General features: G+C 46.7%; 1 long non-coding RNA gene across 1 annotated transcript; it reads right to left on the bottom strand.

The window, feature by feature from the left end:
* Positions 1 to 905: 905 nt before the first annotated feature.
* On the bottom strand, positions 906 to 2,228 carry LOC120437897. The gene is made up of 4 exons (XR_005611483.1): positions 2,051 to 2,228; positions 1,298 to 1,363; positions 1,165 to 1,203; positions 906 to 939 (listed from the first exon to the last, which is right to left on the bottom strand). It is a non-coding gene; the product is annotated as an uncharacterized LOC120437897 (long non-coding RNA).
* Between the last annotated feature and the right edge of the window lie 8,980 nt (positions 2,229 to 11,208).

Here is an 11,208-nt window from a genome sequence, read left to right as displayed (position 1 = left end):
CTTTAATGAAGTACACACAATATTAGGAACATGCACCCCAGTGCACTACTATTTTAGACTACAGATTCAATAATAAATATAAATAGTTTGGGTATACAAGAAGATTCCCCAAAACATTTAAACAGGTTCCATGCAAATTACAACAACAACAACAACACTACAACATGCAACAACATTAGTTATTCAAAATTTGGTTTAATACAGATAAAAAACTAAACTAAAATTACCAACCAATTATTCTTTGAAGAGGATGCTTGGGTCTTCATTCAGGTAAAAAGGTAGTACACTGAGGACACACTCCCTCCCCTTTTCAATAGTTTCCTTCTGTAGAAAGTGGCAGAGATACAGGAAGAGAAAACAGAAATACTTTAGGATGACACAAACTCACATTATACGCAAAATGAATGACATATTCACTGCACAGATAGACATGTACACAAGACCAACTAATCATCACATGGACATGAATAGTTAACCTGTTGGGCAGGGTTTCCACCACATTATATATGTCCATAATGGAGGTATAGACAAACTAATACATCATCTTTTTTGCATTCAAAAACTGATCTTTAACATAAAAACATTCACTTATGGTTTAACCCAAAATTGAGGGATCAGATTTTACTTATGTTTAGGTAATTTTAATTTTCCAAAGTTTTGAGTACCAAACTTTGTCTTGCTTAATATAAATGTAAGTACACTGTGCAGCTACCACACACTAGCTGTTTAATTTGAAAGTGATCTTATTAGCCATAATATTTTGCTACCAACAGAATAACGCACCTGTGTGGCTGGGGCCAACATTTGTCTAATTTTCTTCACTGCAGTGCCTCCTTTTTTCTTGAAGACTTTTATGAGCTGGTCAGTGTATTGGTCAAGTTGTGCAAAAAGCCTTGGAACAAGAGGAGCAGTAGTAATCCTCACAAATTCTGCTTCCACCTGAAAACATGTCAACAAACACAACATACTGTACTGTAAATATACATGCTATATGTACACATATACATACTTTATAACTGAAACTAATGTAGAAAGACCTCATTAAAGCTATAATTTTAACACAAACATTTACACAAAATGCTAATGGAGCCATTACAGCTTTTATTGTTATTTATCAAGTTCCAAAAAATATTGATCACAGCTGATCTGAAAAGAATTTCATACCTCAGGCCCTTGAACTGCAACCTTTACAATGGTTCAGATCTGGAGAAGAAATAACAGGGGCATGGGATGGGTCACTAAAGAAAACTTAACTTATAAAACAGTTTTGTTTTTAAAAGTATAACAGTTCACATACCACATACAAGCTCAGCAGTACCACATACACCACATCAGTATAGGAGGGAGCAGGTAAAGGCAGGATCTGAAATTTATACAGTAAAACAAGAAATTCATTACTTAATTTCAAGAAGCAAATTATTGATTGAATTACAACTAAATAAAATACTACTCAGAAGAAAAGCAAGAGATTGACACTGCCATGTACTAACTTTCTATAGAAGCAATTATCACCAGGTCTGTCGACCTCCATTGTCTGCCCACTCATATGTCGTTAATATTTTTATTTAAAAAAGTAAGTGTGTGATTTAACAAACTGTAATTTATAACTATGCTGATCTGTATAACTCCGCTAGGAAACATGCTGTATTTACAGACCATTTTTACATAATACAGATTACTGATAGAGCATAACAATGGTGTCACAGTGGCTTTCGCCCTCGACTTTTTGGATTTTAAATGTCACTTTATGCTATCCTTGCTATCCTATTCGATATTTATGACTCTCGGATTACAGTAAAGGAATCCCAAGAAAGCAAATGAAAAAATAACCCCATGAACCCCTGTAGCTAATCCCTTAATAAAACCAAAAACAATAAAAATGTTTCTTACACAGTCCACAAAATAAGCATGTCCAGGACCCAGTAAAACTAATGTAGAACAAGCGCGCATAAACGATATAACATGTCTTATAAGACAAACGCATAAAAAATATAACCATGCTCGACAGGTAGATACTACACAACATAGTCAAAGAAAAAAGTGGTCTTACCTCTCAAAGAAACAGCAGCTTGGCGCCAAAACAACGTTTTTAAGTTAAATTTGAAGTCTTGCGCATGAGCAGGCCCAAGCCGTGAAACCTTGTTGTTCTTCGCGGTTTCATTACAACTGTTTTTGCATTACTGCCACCTAGTGGATATACAAAGTATATCGATCCTAATTGACTTAACTTAAATGTTATGCTGTGGTGGACCACTAGAGGGCTCCACTCACACCCAGTGTTGAGGAAGTGTGTTCTTCTGTTTTGTGGCGCGATATGTCCAGTTGATGTTGGAGACAAATAAAGAAGGAGTGTGAACTGAGAGCTCTGTGTCGTAATGCTTACCTCCACATTGGTGACCCCTGACTCGAGCATGCAACGGGCCGCAGATAACGCAGACTCCGCTTTGGAGGCATCGGCGGCCGCCGGACCTCCGCCTCCTGTTGCAGCTGCGTTCGCTGTGGCGCTGAAACTGCCGGACTTTTGGCTCCATGACCCCCGTCATGGTTCGTGCACGTGAGGCTCAGTTAGCCCTTCGCGGCATCTCGGCTGACGACACAGTATCACCATGTGGTGGCCTCACTCGACCCGCTGGCCACCGCCCGCGCGATGCCGCTCCTCCGGGACCCACCCGCCCAAGGAAATCGCCGCCCTTAAAGAGCTGCTTCTTCGGCGCTATGCCCTCTCCGACGCTGAACGAGCCGAAAAGCTCCTCAACCTGTCAGGCTTGGGTGGCGGTACCGCGCTCGAGCTCATGGAGAACATGCTGTCGTTGCTCGGGCCGGATGACGGGGGATTCCTCTTCGCCCACCTCTTCCTCCGCCAGCTACCGGCCGCCGTGAGAGCCGTCCTCGCAAACTCCCCGCTTCTGCCTGCGAAGGATTATCGCTCCCTGGCTGAAGAAGCGGATCGCATTCTCCTGGCTAGCCGCACTTTCAACGTTCACGCCGTGGCTACGGACTCGCCGGCGACGCCTTCCACGCCACCACCTGCCTCCCCCAGAGCATCCGCCCCCTTGCTGACGGCAGGATTGCTACACGCCGCACGGCGGCAAGAACATCTGTTTCTACCATCAGCGATTTGGCGACAGAGCGCGCCGCTGCCTGCCGCCTTCGCGCGCTCGCCCAGGGAAATGGACCCGCCAGCGCCGTAGCAGCCGCGACCGCTGGCAATACAGAGAGGCTGCTCTTCATAGAGGACTCGCGCTCCGGGAGACGTTTTCTCGTGGACTCCGGCTCCCAGAAGAGCCTCCTTCCCCCTACCGCTGCCGACGGACTAGCAGCGAACTGTGGGCCGCAGCTCCTGGCAGCTAATGGCTCTCCCATCAAAACGTTTGGGGAAAGGTTGGTGACTGTTTGTTTTCATGGCCGGGATTTCCAGTGGAACTTTGTTGTTGCCGCTAGCTCTGTACCTATTTTAGGTGCTGATTTTCTGTGCGCTCACGGACTGCTTGTCGATGTTGCTAACAGATGTTTAATTGATGCTCTTCGTTTTCTTCGCTGCCATGTTTTACACGACGCCGAACCCCTAATTCGGCTAATGTAGTGACCTCCGGGATGCTTTTCAGCGTTTGCTTTCAGAGTTTCCATCGCTGTCTGTCCCTGATTTCTCTGGCGCTGTAACGAAGCATGGGGTTGAGCATTATATTCCCACGGTCGGGCCCCGGTGTTGGCAGCGCGCCGCTACCGACCCCGCGAAACTGTCCGTCGCTCGGAAGAGTTTGCAGCCATGGGCGCCTTGGCATTGTACAGCGTTCGAACAGTGCATGGGCCTCTCCGCTTCACATGGTGCCCAAATCAGACGGTCGGTGGCGGCCGTGCGGAGATTTCCGCCGTTTAAATAATGCCACGGAGAATGACCGTTACCCCATCCCCCACATTCAGGATTTTTCTGCCAACCTCGCTGGAATGTCGATTTTCTCTAAAATTGACTTGGTGCGGGGGTATCACCAGGTTCCCGTGCGGCGCGAAGACGTCCCTAAGACCGCTGTCATTACCCCTTCGCTTGTTCGAGTTTTTGCGCATGCCGTTTGGCCTGAAAGGTGCCGCCCAGACCTTTCAGCGGCTGATGGACTCAGTTTTGCGTGGGCTGCCGTTCGTTTTGTTTATCTGGACGATATATTGGTGGCCAGCTGCTCAGCGAGCCAGCACGAGTCCCATCTGCGCCAGGTTTTCCAGCGTTTGGCAGCGCACGGCCTGATCATCAACCCTTCCAAGTGCCAGTTTGGGTTGCCTGTTCTGGATTTCCTCGGGCACCGCATTTCCGCTGAAGGTGTGGTTCCGTTGCCCGACAGAGTCCAGGCCGTTTCAGCTTTTCCACGCCCACGTCGGTTAAAGCGTTGCAGGAGTTCTTGGGGATGATAAATTTTACAACCGCTTTCTCCCCAGAGCTGCCCACCTGCTGCAGCCACTCTATGCTGCCTTAAAAGGTAAAACAGCCAAAGATCCGGTTGACTGGCTGCCGGAACGCATCCATGCGTTTTCCGCAGCCAAGTCTGCGCTGGCTGACGCCGCCCTGCTGGCACACCCGCTCCCATCGGCGGAGATCGCGTTGACCACCGACGCGTCCGGCGTGGCAGTGGGTGGGGTGTTGGAACAGCGGGTTTCAGGTCTCTGGCAACCGCCGCCTTTTTCAGTCGTACGCTCCGGGATGCCGAACGCAAGTACAGTGTTTTGACAGGGAGTTGCTAGCCCTGCACCTCGCGACACGGCATTTTCGTTTTTCCTCGAGGGTCGCAACTTTACTCGCGACGTTGACCACAAACCTTTGACGTTTGCGATGTCCAAGGTCTCTGACCCATGGAGCGCACGCCAGCAGCGCCAGTTGGCGGCCATTTCGGAGTTTACCACAGACATTCAGCACGTGGCTGGTAAGTCCAATCACGTCGCTGACTGTCTGTCACGTGTGTTGGTTTCTCCAGTGTATGTCGGCGTCGACTACGCTGCCATGGCCGCCGAGCAGCATGCTGACCCGGACATCCTGGCGCTTCAGTCAATGAAAACGGGCCTCGTGCTGGAGGACACCCCGGTGTGGGACGGCGGTCCGCGCCTTCTTTGCGACGTTTCTACCGGCCGCCCCCGCCCGGTGGTTCCCCTTTCGTGGCGTCGTCGTGTTTTTGACTCGGTGCATGCCCTCTCTCATCCCGGCGTCCGGGCCTCGGTCAAGCTGGTCAGCGCCAGGTTCGTTTGGCCGGGCCTTCGCAAGACGGTGAAAGAATGGGCGGCGGTTTGTGTCCCATGCCAACGCTCAAAATCCACCGGCACACGCAGGCACCCTCGAACCTTTCCGTATCCCGGTCGGCGTTTCGATCACGTTCATGTGGACCTGGTTGGTCCTTGCCGCAGTCACAGGGTTTCACGCACCTTTTGACTGTGGTGGACCGCACAACCAGGTGGCCGGAGGTGGTGCCACTGGCGTCCACGACAGCGGCGACGGTGGCCAGAGCGTTTTTGTCGACGTGGGTTTCCCGTTTCGGTCCCCCTGCTGACATTACCTCGGACAGGGGCCCACAGTTTGTTTCTGAGCTTTGGTCTGCTATGGCTGACGGCTTGGGGGTCAAGGTCCACCGCACCACAGCATACCACCCGCAAGCTAACGGGATGTGCGAAAGGTTTCACCGGTCTCTTAAGGCGCGCTCCGGGCTTCCTTAACAGGTGGCGACTGGGTCGACCGTCTTCCGTGGGTTTTGCTGGGATTGCGTGGCGCGGTTAAAAAGACCTCGGGGTTTCCCGGCTGAACTGGTCTCGGCCAGCCCCTCCGGGTCCCCCGGGAATTCTTGCCTGAGAGCCCTCCCCATGTTTTGATCCTCTTTGTTGCCTTTTTCGCCCGAAAGGCTCGTTTCCTGTTCCTGGTCCCGTGCACCACTGCCTGCCTGACACTTTTGTTCCGAGTTCGTTGGACTCTGCTCGTTTCGTTTTCGCCAGGCACGATGCCCATAGGACTCCGCCGTGCCCCCATATGACGGGCCGTACAGGGTTCTTAAACCAGGCAACAAACATTTCATTTTGGACTTTGGCGGTCGGCAGGAGGTTGTCTCTGTTGACAGACTTAAGCCTGCACATGTTATGCAAGAGGATCAGGTGATCCCGGCCCAGGCCCCTCGTCGCGGCCGCCCACCTGCCACCGGGCTGCTGGATTCTGTTTTTTCCCCCAGGAGTGATCCACAATCACCGGAGTCCAAGTCGTCTGCAGCTTTTTCTGACCGCCAGTGCCAGCCTCGCTTCCGGGCTGGGTTGCCCTCTGTCAGTTCCCCACCCCCCCGGTTCAGCCGTTCCGGCCGTTTGCTTAGGCCCCGGGTCCTGGACTAGTTCTGCTGGGTGTTCGGGGGGGGCATGTGTGGTGGACCACTAGAGGGCTCCACTCACACCCAGTGTTGAGGAAGTGTGTTCTTCTGTTTTGTGGCGCGATATGTCCAGTTGATGTTGGAGACAAATAAAGAAGGAGTGTGAACTGAGAGCTCTGTGTCGTAATGCTTACCTCCACAATGCCATCAAGTAACACATTAGTATTATGTACAGTGAATAATAGACACAATTACGTAGACTTGATTAGAAAAACATATGTTAACTTAACAAAAACATATATTTTAAGTAAAATGAAAATAAATAATTAATATACACTGAACAATCCACCTCATTCATTTTTTTGAGTGAATGGAGCCTGAACCTGAACTGCCTGAACTGTGAGAAATAAGGTAGGCAAAGAGTGATTCACTGCCTGTGACTGACTCTTTGCCTCTCTTCTTCTCTCCATCTCCTCATTTCATCTATCACTCTCCACTTGCTGTCCATCTGAGAATAAGGCACAGTTTGCTGTTGTATTGATGTGTTATTTAATTATCCACACTTAAAAACTGCTAATGCGGCTAATCCATAATAAATTAATGATATAAAAATGTTATAGAAGCAAAACATTGTGTTTATTAGAGTTTTTATACTTGAATACCTCCGCAATACAACAACTGGTACAGGTGTGCTCTTTGTAATCCAGCTACTGAGGGATCCACTGCCTCACACAGCTCCTTATGTCACTGTTTCCTTCTCTCCTTACAAGGCATGTCTGGACAATGTTATGTAAGAGTAATCCTGTCTCCCCACTCCAACCACTCCCAAGAAAGGCCAGCAACAAAGCAATTAAAGTGGCTAATCAGGAGTTTATTCTCTTCGGATGTGAGCAATCCCAAAACAAAACGCAAAAAGGTTTCTAATGTTCTCTATCAGGAAGTCAAAGCAAAAAAAAAAAAAAAAAAAATTCTAACCTAAGCTCCTATCCAAAAGACAAAAAGGGCTTCTTACTCCTACTGAACTGTTGCAGTGCTCAATATATACAGTGAATAAGAAATTACAAGGAACACTTACAACAAATATTTACATAAGTGCTCGTAGCTCAAACAACAACAACATATCTTAATTACAAATGGCTCACACGTTACAAAAAAAGACTACAGCTCAGGATTTTCACACACATTCTCAGAAGTACAAACAGCTAAGTCTTTGTTGGATATAGAGGAGACAAGGAGAGTTAAGTGGCTGTGAGCTGGATGTTAAGAGGCTCCTGTCCATTCAATCATACAATCTGGACATCAGGAGTCTGTTTGAATCAGCCAATCACAGACACACTCAGATCTTCTCAGATGTGCACACCCAGGAACTTGGTGGTGCTTTACCCTCTCCACAGCAGCACTACTGATGGTTAGTGGGGCGTGAAGGGTGTGAGTTCTCCTGAAGTCTGTTATGAGCTCCTTACTCTTCTCCACATTCAGGGACAGGTTGTTGTTGCTGCACCACTTGGCAAGATGTTTTGTATTGTAATCTCCTCTCTGGGTGGTGAAAACATTGTCCAAAATGTTGTTTCCCTGTGTGGGAAATTTAATGCCTTTGTGCAGTTTGGAAAGCACAGTCTTTGTTGTTGTCCTGCATTATTGAAATCACCCGCTAGGACGAGAGAAGCATCTAGGTGGGCCGTCTGCTGCTCACTGACATGCTGAAACAGTTCATTTAGTGCCTCACTCCTGATGTTGTTATTGGAGCAGGAAGGGAAATAAACAGCTACAAACATATGGCTGATTAAGATGGCAATATTTAGGTTTTTAAGAGCAACACGCATTTATATTAGTGTAAAGGCATAAAAGCTGTTCAGATCCACACTCCAGTCCAGAAGGTGGCGGTAATGCAAGTTGTTTGCCAACTGCCAAAAGAAGATAGATGAAGAAGGACAAGGGCCAGCCCGGCCTTCAAATTTGGCCTCTGAAGGATGTGGCCTGTGATTTGCAAAATGTCAATCAAGGAGGAGGAAGCAGGCCAGCAGCAGGAGTCATCCCAGTGGGTCCGATACAAGGAGGAGCCGTCCGAGGGGGGCCCATACAAGGAGGAGCCGTCTGAGGGGGGCCCATACAAGGAGGAGCCGTCCGAGGGGGGCCCATCCCGGCAAAAGTCGTCCAAGGGGGGCCCGTCCCAGGAGAAGCAGCAGGTGTAAGTCCATTCATTAAGGTTCCATGATGAATGTGCATTTGCGGCCTGTCTATTTAGTGAATGCAACCCTGTGTTATACATTACTGTGTGTATGTTAGGATTAGAAGTACATGTAGTATTGCTTTGTTGCAAGAGAAAGTGGACATATTTCACTTTCTGTTCAGTCATCGTTTGTCTTTTTGGCATTACTTAAAGCAGTTTGATGAAGCACGGGCCCACTTCATCCAAGGAGAGGCCTAGCCATGCGGCTGCATTGCAGATAGCAGGCTGCTAGTGAAAACTTGTTAAGGCCCCATGGGCTTTCTGAGCTTGCTGCTCAAAAATGACATGACATGATATATAATCGTAACAAAGGAAAATGGAAGATGCAATGGACAGGCCAGTGCAATAAAGTTTTCCAAGTTTTCCAAGTCTTCTAAAAGCTTGTTAAAGCATGCTTAGAAAGCTTTGTGAACTTTCCCCGCAGGAAGAAGAGGCTGTGGAAGAGACGTGGTGGTCGCCACGTGAAAAAAAGAGCTCGCATTTCTGTAAGTAACATTTTAATTCAATTCAATTTATAAACTTTATTGATCCCAAAGGTTGGCCCCGAAGGAAATTGGGTAACATCCGTATGATGTTAAATGGCAGGCCCTCAAGGCCCTGAGGAAAGGTCAGGTATCAGGCTTAGGGGTTGACTCCTGTCATATTTTTGACCTTATGAAATCAGGATGCAGGGTCATTTTGTTTGACCGCTGCAGCTTTGAGGGGTTGTACAGTGTTGTTTGAGACCATGTTGGAACAAAAGTTGTGGACAAGATTGGGCGATATGTAAATGTACAACTGACAATCAGTCCAATAAATGACAACAGGCCCAGGGGGGGTGTGTGTGTGTGTGTGTGTGTGTGTGTGTGTGTGTGTGTGTGTGTGTGTGTGTGTGTGTGTGTGTGTGTGTGTGTGTGTGTGTGTGTGTGTGTGTGTGTGTGTGTGTGTGTGTGTGTGTTTTGTTTAGAGGGAATATTTTTCTTTGTTTGTTTTGGTATTAGTATAGCTACTTTGTGGGTGGGTTTGTTTGTTTGTTTATTTGCGATGTGCCAAATTCAGATTGTTGTAGTGGTTTCATTGTGTGGTGTGTGTGGTGTTTTTTTTTTTTTTTTTAAATATTCCCTGGAAGATGGATTTTGATTTAACTTTTTAATTTTGCATTTGTTGTTTGGTTGAGTGTGTCAGACAGGAACACTGGAAAGGCCTGTAAACACTGTTATAGTGGAAAAAAGAATCCAGTTTTTGTTTCCACATTTTTTATTTTTATTTTTATTTTTTATTTAAATTAAATATTTTGGGGGGGTTTTTCTGTACAGGGGCTACTGCCTTTCTTTCTGTTAGGAGTTTGTGTAAATGAGTCACTGCATTTGGGCGCACTCTGAGGAGGGTGCAGTTGTTCGGATGCTTCGGATCGACCCCTGATATGGTGCTTTTCAATGAGTTTTATTCTGGTTTTTGTTATATCCATGTCTCCTTGGTTATGCGTTTCATGTCTGTGTTGTGTTCATGTTGTCAGGCTTGTGTTATGTTTTCTCTGTTATCTCCTGTTTTTATTTTGAAAGTCTAGTTTCCATGTTCAGTCTGTTTTGTTTTACTTGGACTGACTTGGACAACTTGGACCTTCTGTGTGTTTTAGTCCTCTATTTTCGACTCTTCAGTCTGTTTGTCTTGTTTCACCTTTCTCCAGGTTTACTTCTTGTTTTCTGTTCAGATTCATGCTCATAGGTTTATGTTATTGTTTTTTGTCACTTTTCATACTTAACCTTAGTTTAGTAAAGCAAGTCCACCAACTTGACAATCCAATGGCTTGTGATCATGAATGGAATAATGTTGTGGGTCCTCAAACTTAAAAGGCTGTTGGCCAGTTCAACTGTTGTTGTCCTGAATCTACTGCGTTTGGTGTTTCAGGAGAATTCTAACAAGGACAGGCTAAGAAATTTCTAGTCATCATATTTAAATACAAACAAAAATAAAGCTCAAGCTTGCTTTTTGTAGACCTGTACCAGATTGCGCTGAATGAAGGCTCAGGACTGGCTGTCACCGGACACCCTCTTGTTTCTGCTCTAAACCCCCGATGTTCTCTCGGCTTCTCTCCCCTTGGTGTGTCATTGTCTCTGGAATCTGATTTGTAGTGGGTGAGGTGACCTCTTGATGGTCACCTGAGGCAAATCCAGGGTACATGCAAGTACACACAAATTAACCATGGGAATAAGCTGAGCTTTGGTTTCCTTATTTACTATGCTGGGAATTGTTCAGATACAGAAACCTGGTGGAGTGTGTGATGTGCTCCTTATGATGTAGTCTGCGAAAGGTTGTAACAAAGCTGCTAGATGGTTGATAAATAAAGCTCCTTCCATAGAACTGCTGGAAAACTAATATCTTAGTAGTTGGGAATCCTCTGTCATTGGGGATTATCTGCGTTTGGGGGGGGGAGAGACTGCCCCATTACTTTGAAGTACAGAGATGTGACCAATGCTCTACTGCCAACTGACAGTGATGAACTTTGACCTGCATAAGATTGTTTATTTTGATATGTCACTCAGTGATAAATGATCACATGTCAACTCAGTGGTCAACCCCTAAAAGTAAAGGATGGAGGTCACAGAGGGAGAAACTGTCAAACATGCTATTACAGTGACTTGGTTTCAAGATATCTGTGCATGTGTTCTCCTTAATGAT

Source organism: Oreochromis aureus, linkage group 3 (assembly GCF_013358895.1).
Source record: "Oreochromis aureus strain Israel breed Guangdong linkage group 3, ZZ_aureus, whole genome shotgun sequence".
NCBI classification, from domain to species: Eukaryota; Metazoa; Chordata; class Actinopteri; order Cichliformes; family Cichlidae; genus Oreochromis; species Oreochromis aureus.
The sequence above is the reverse complement of the archived record's forward strand: the minus strand, read 5'-3'. Positions and strand labels throughout refer to the sequence as shown.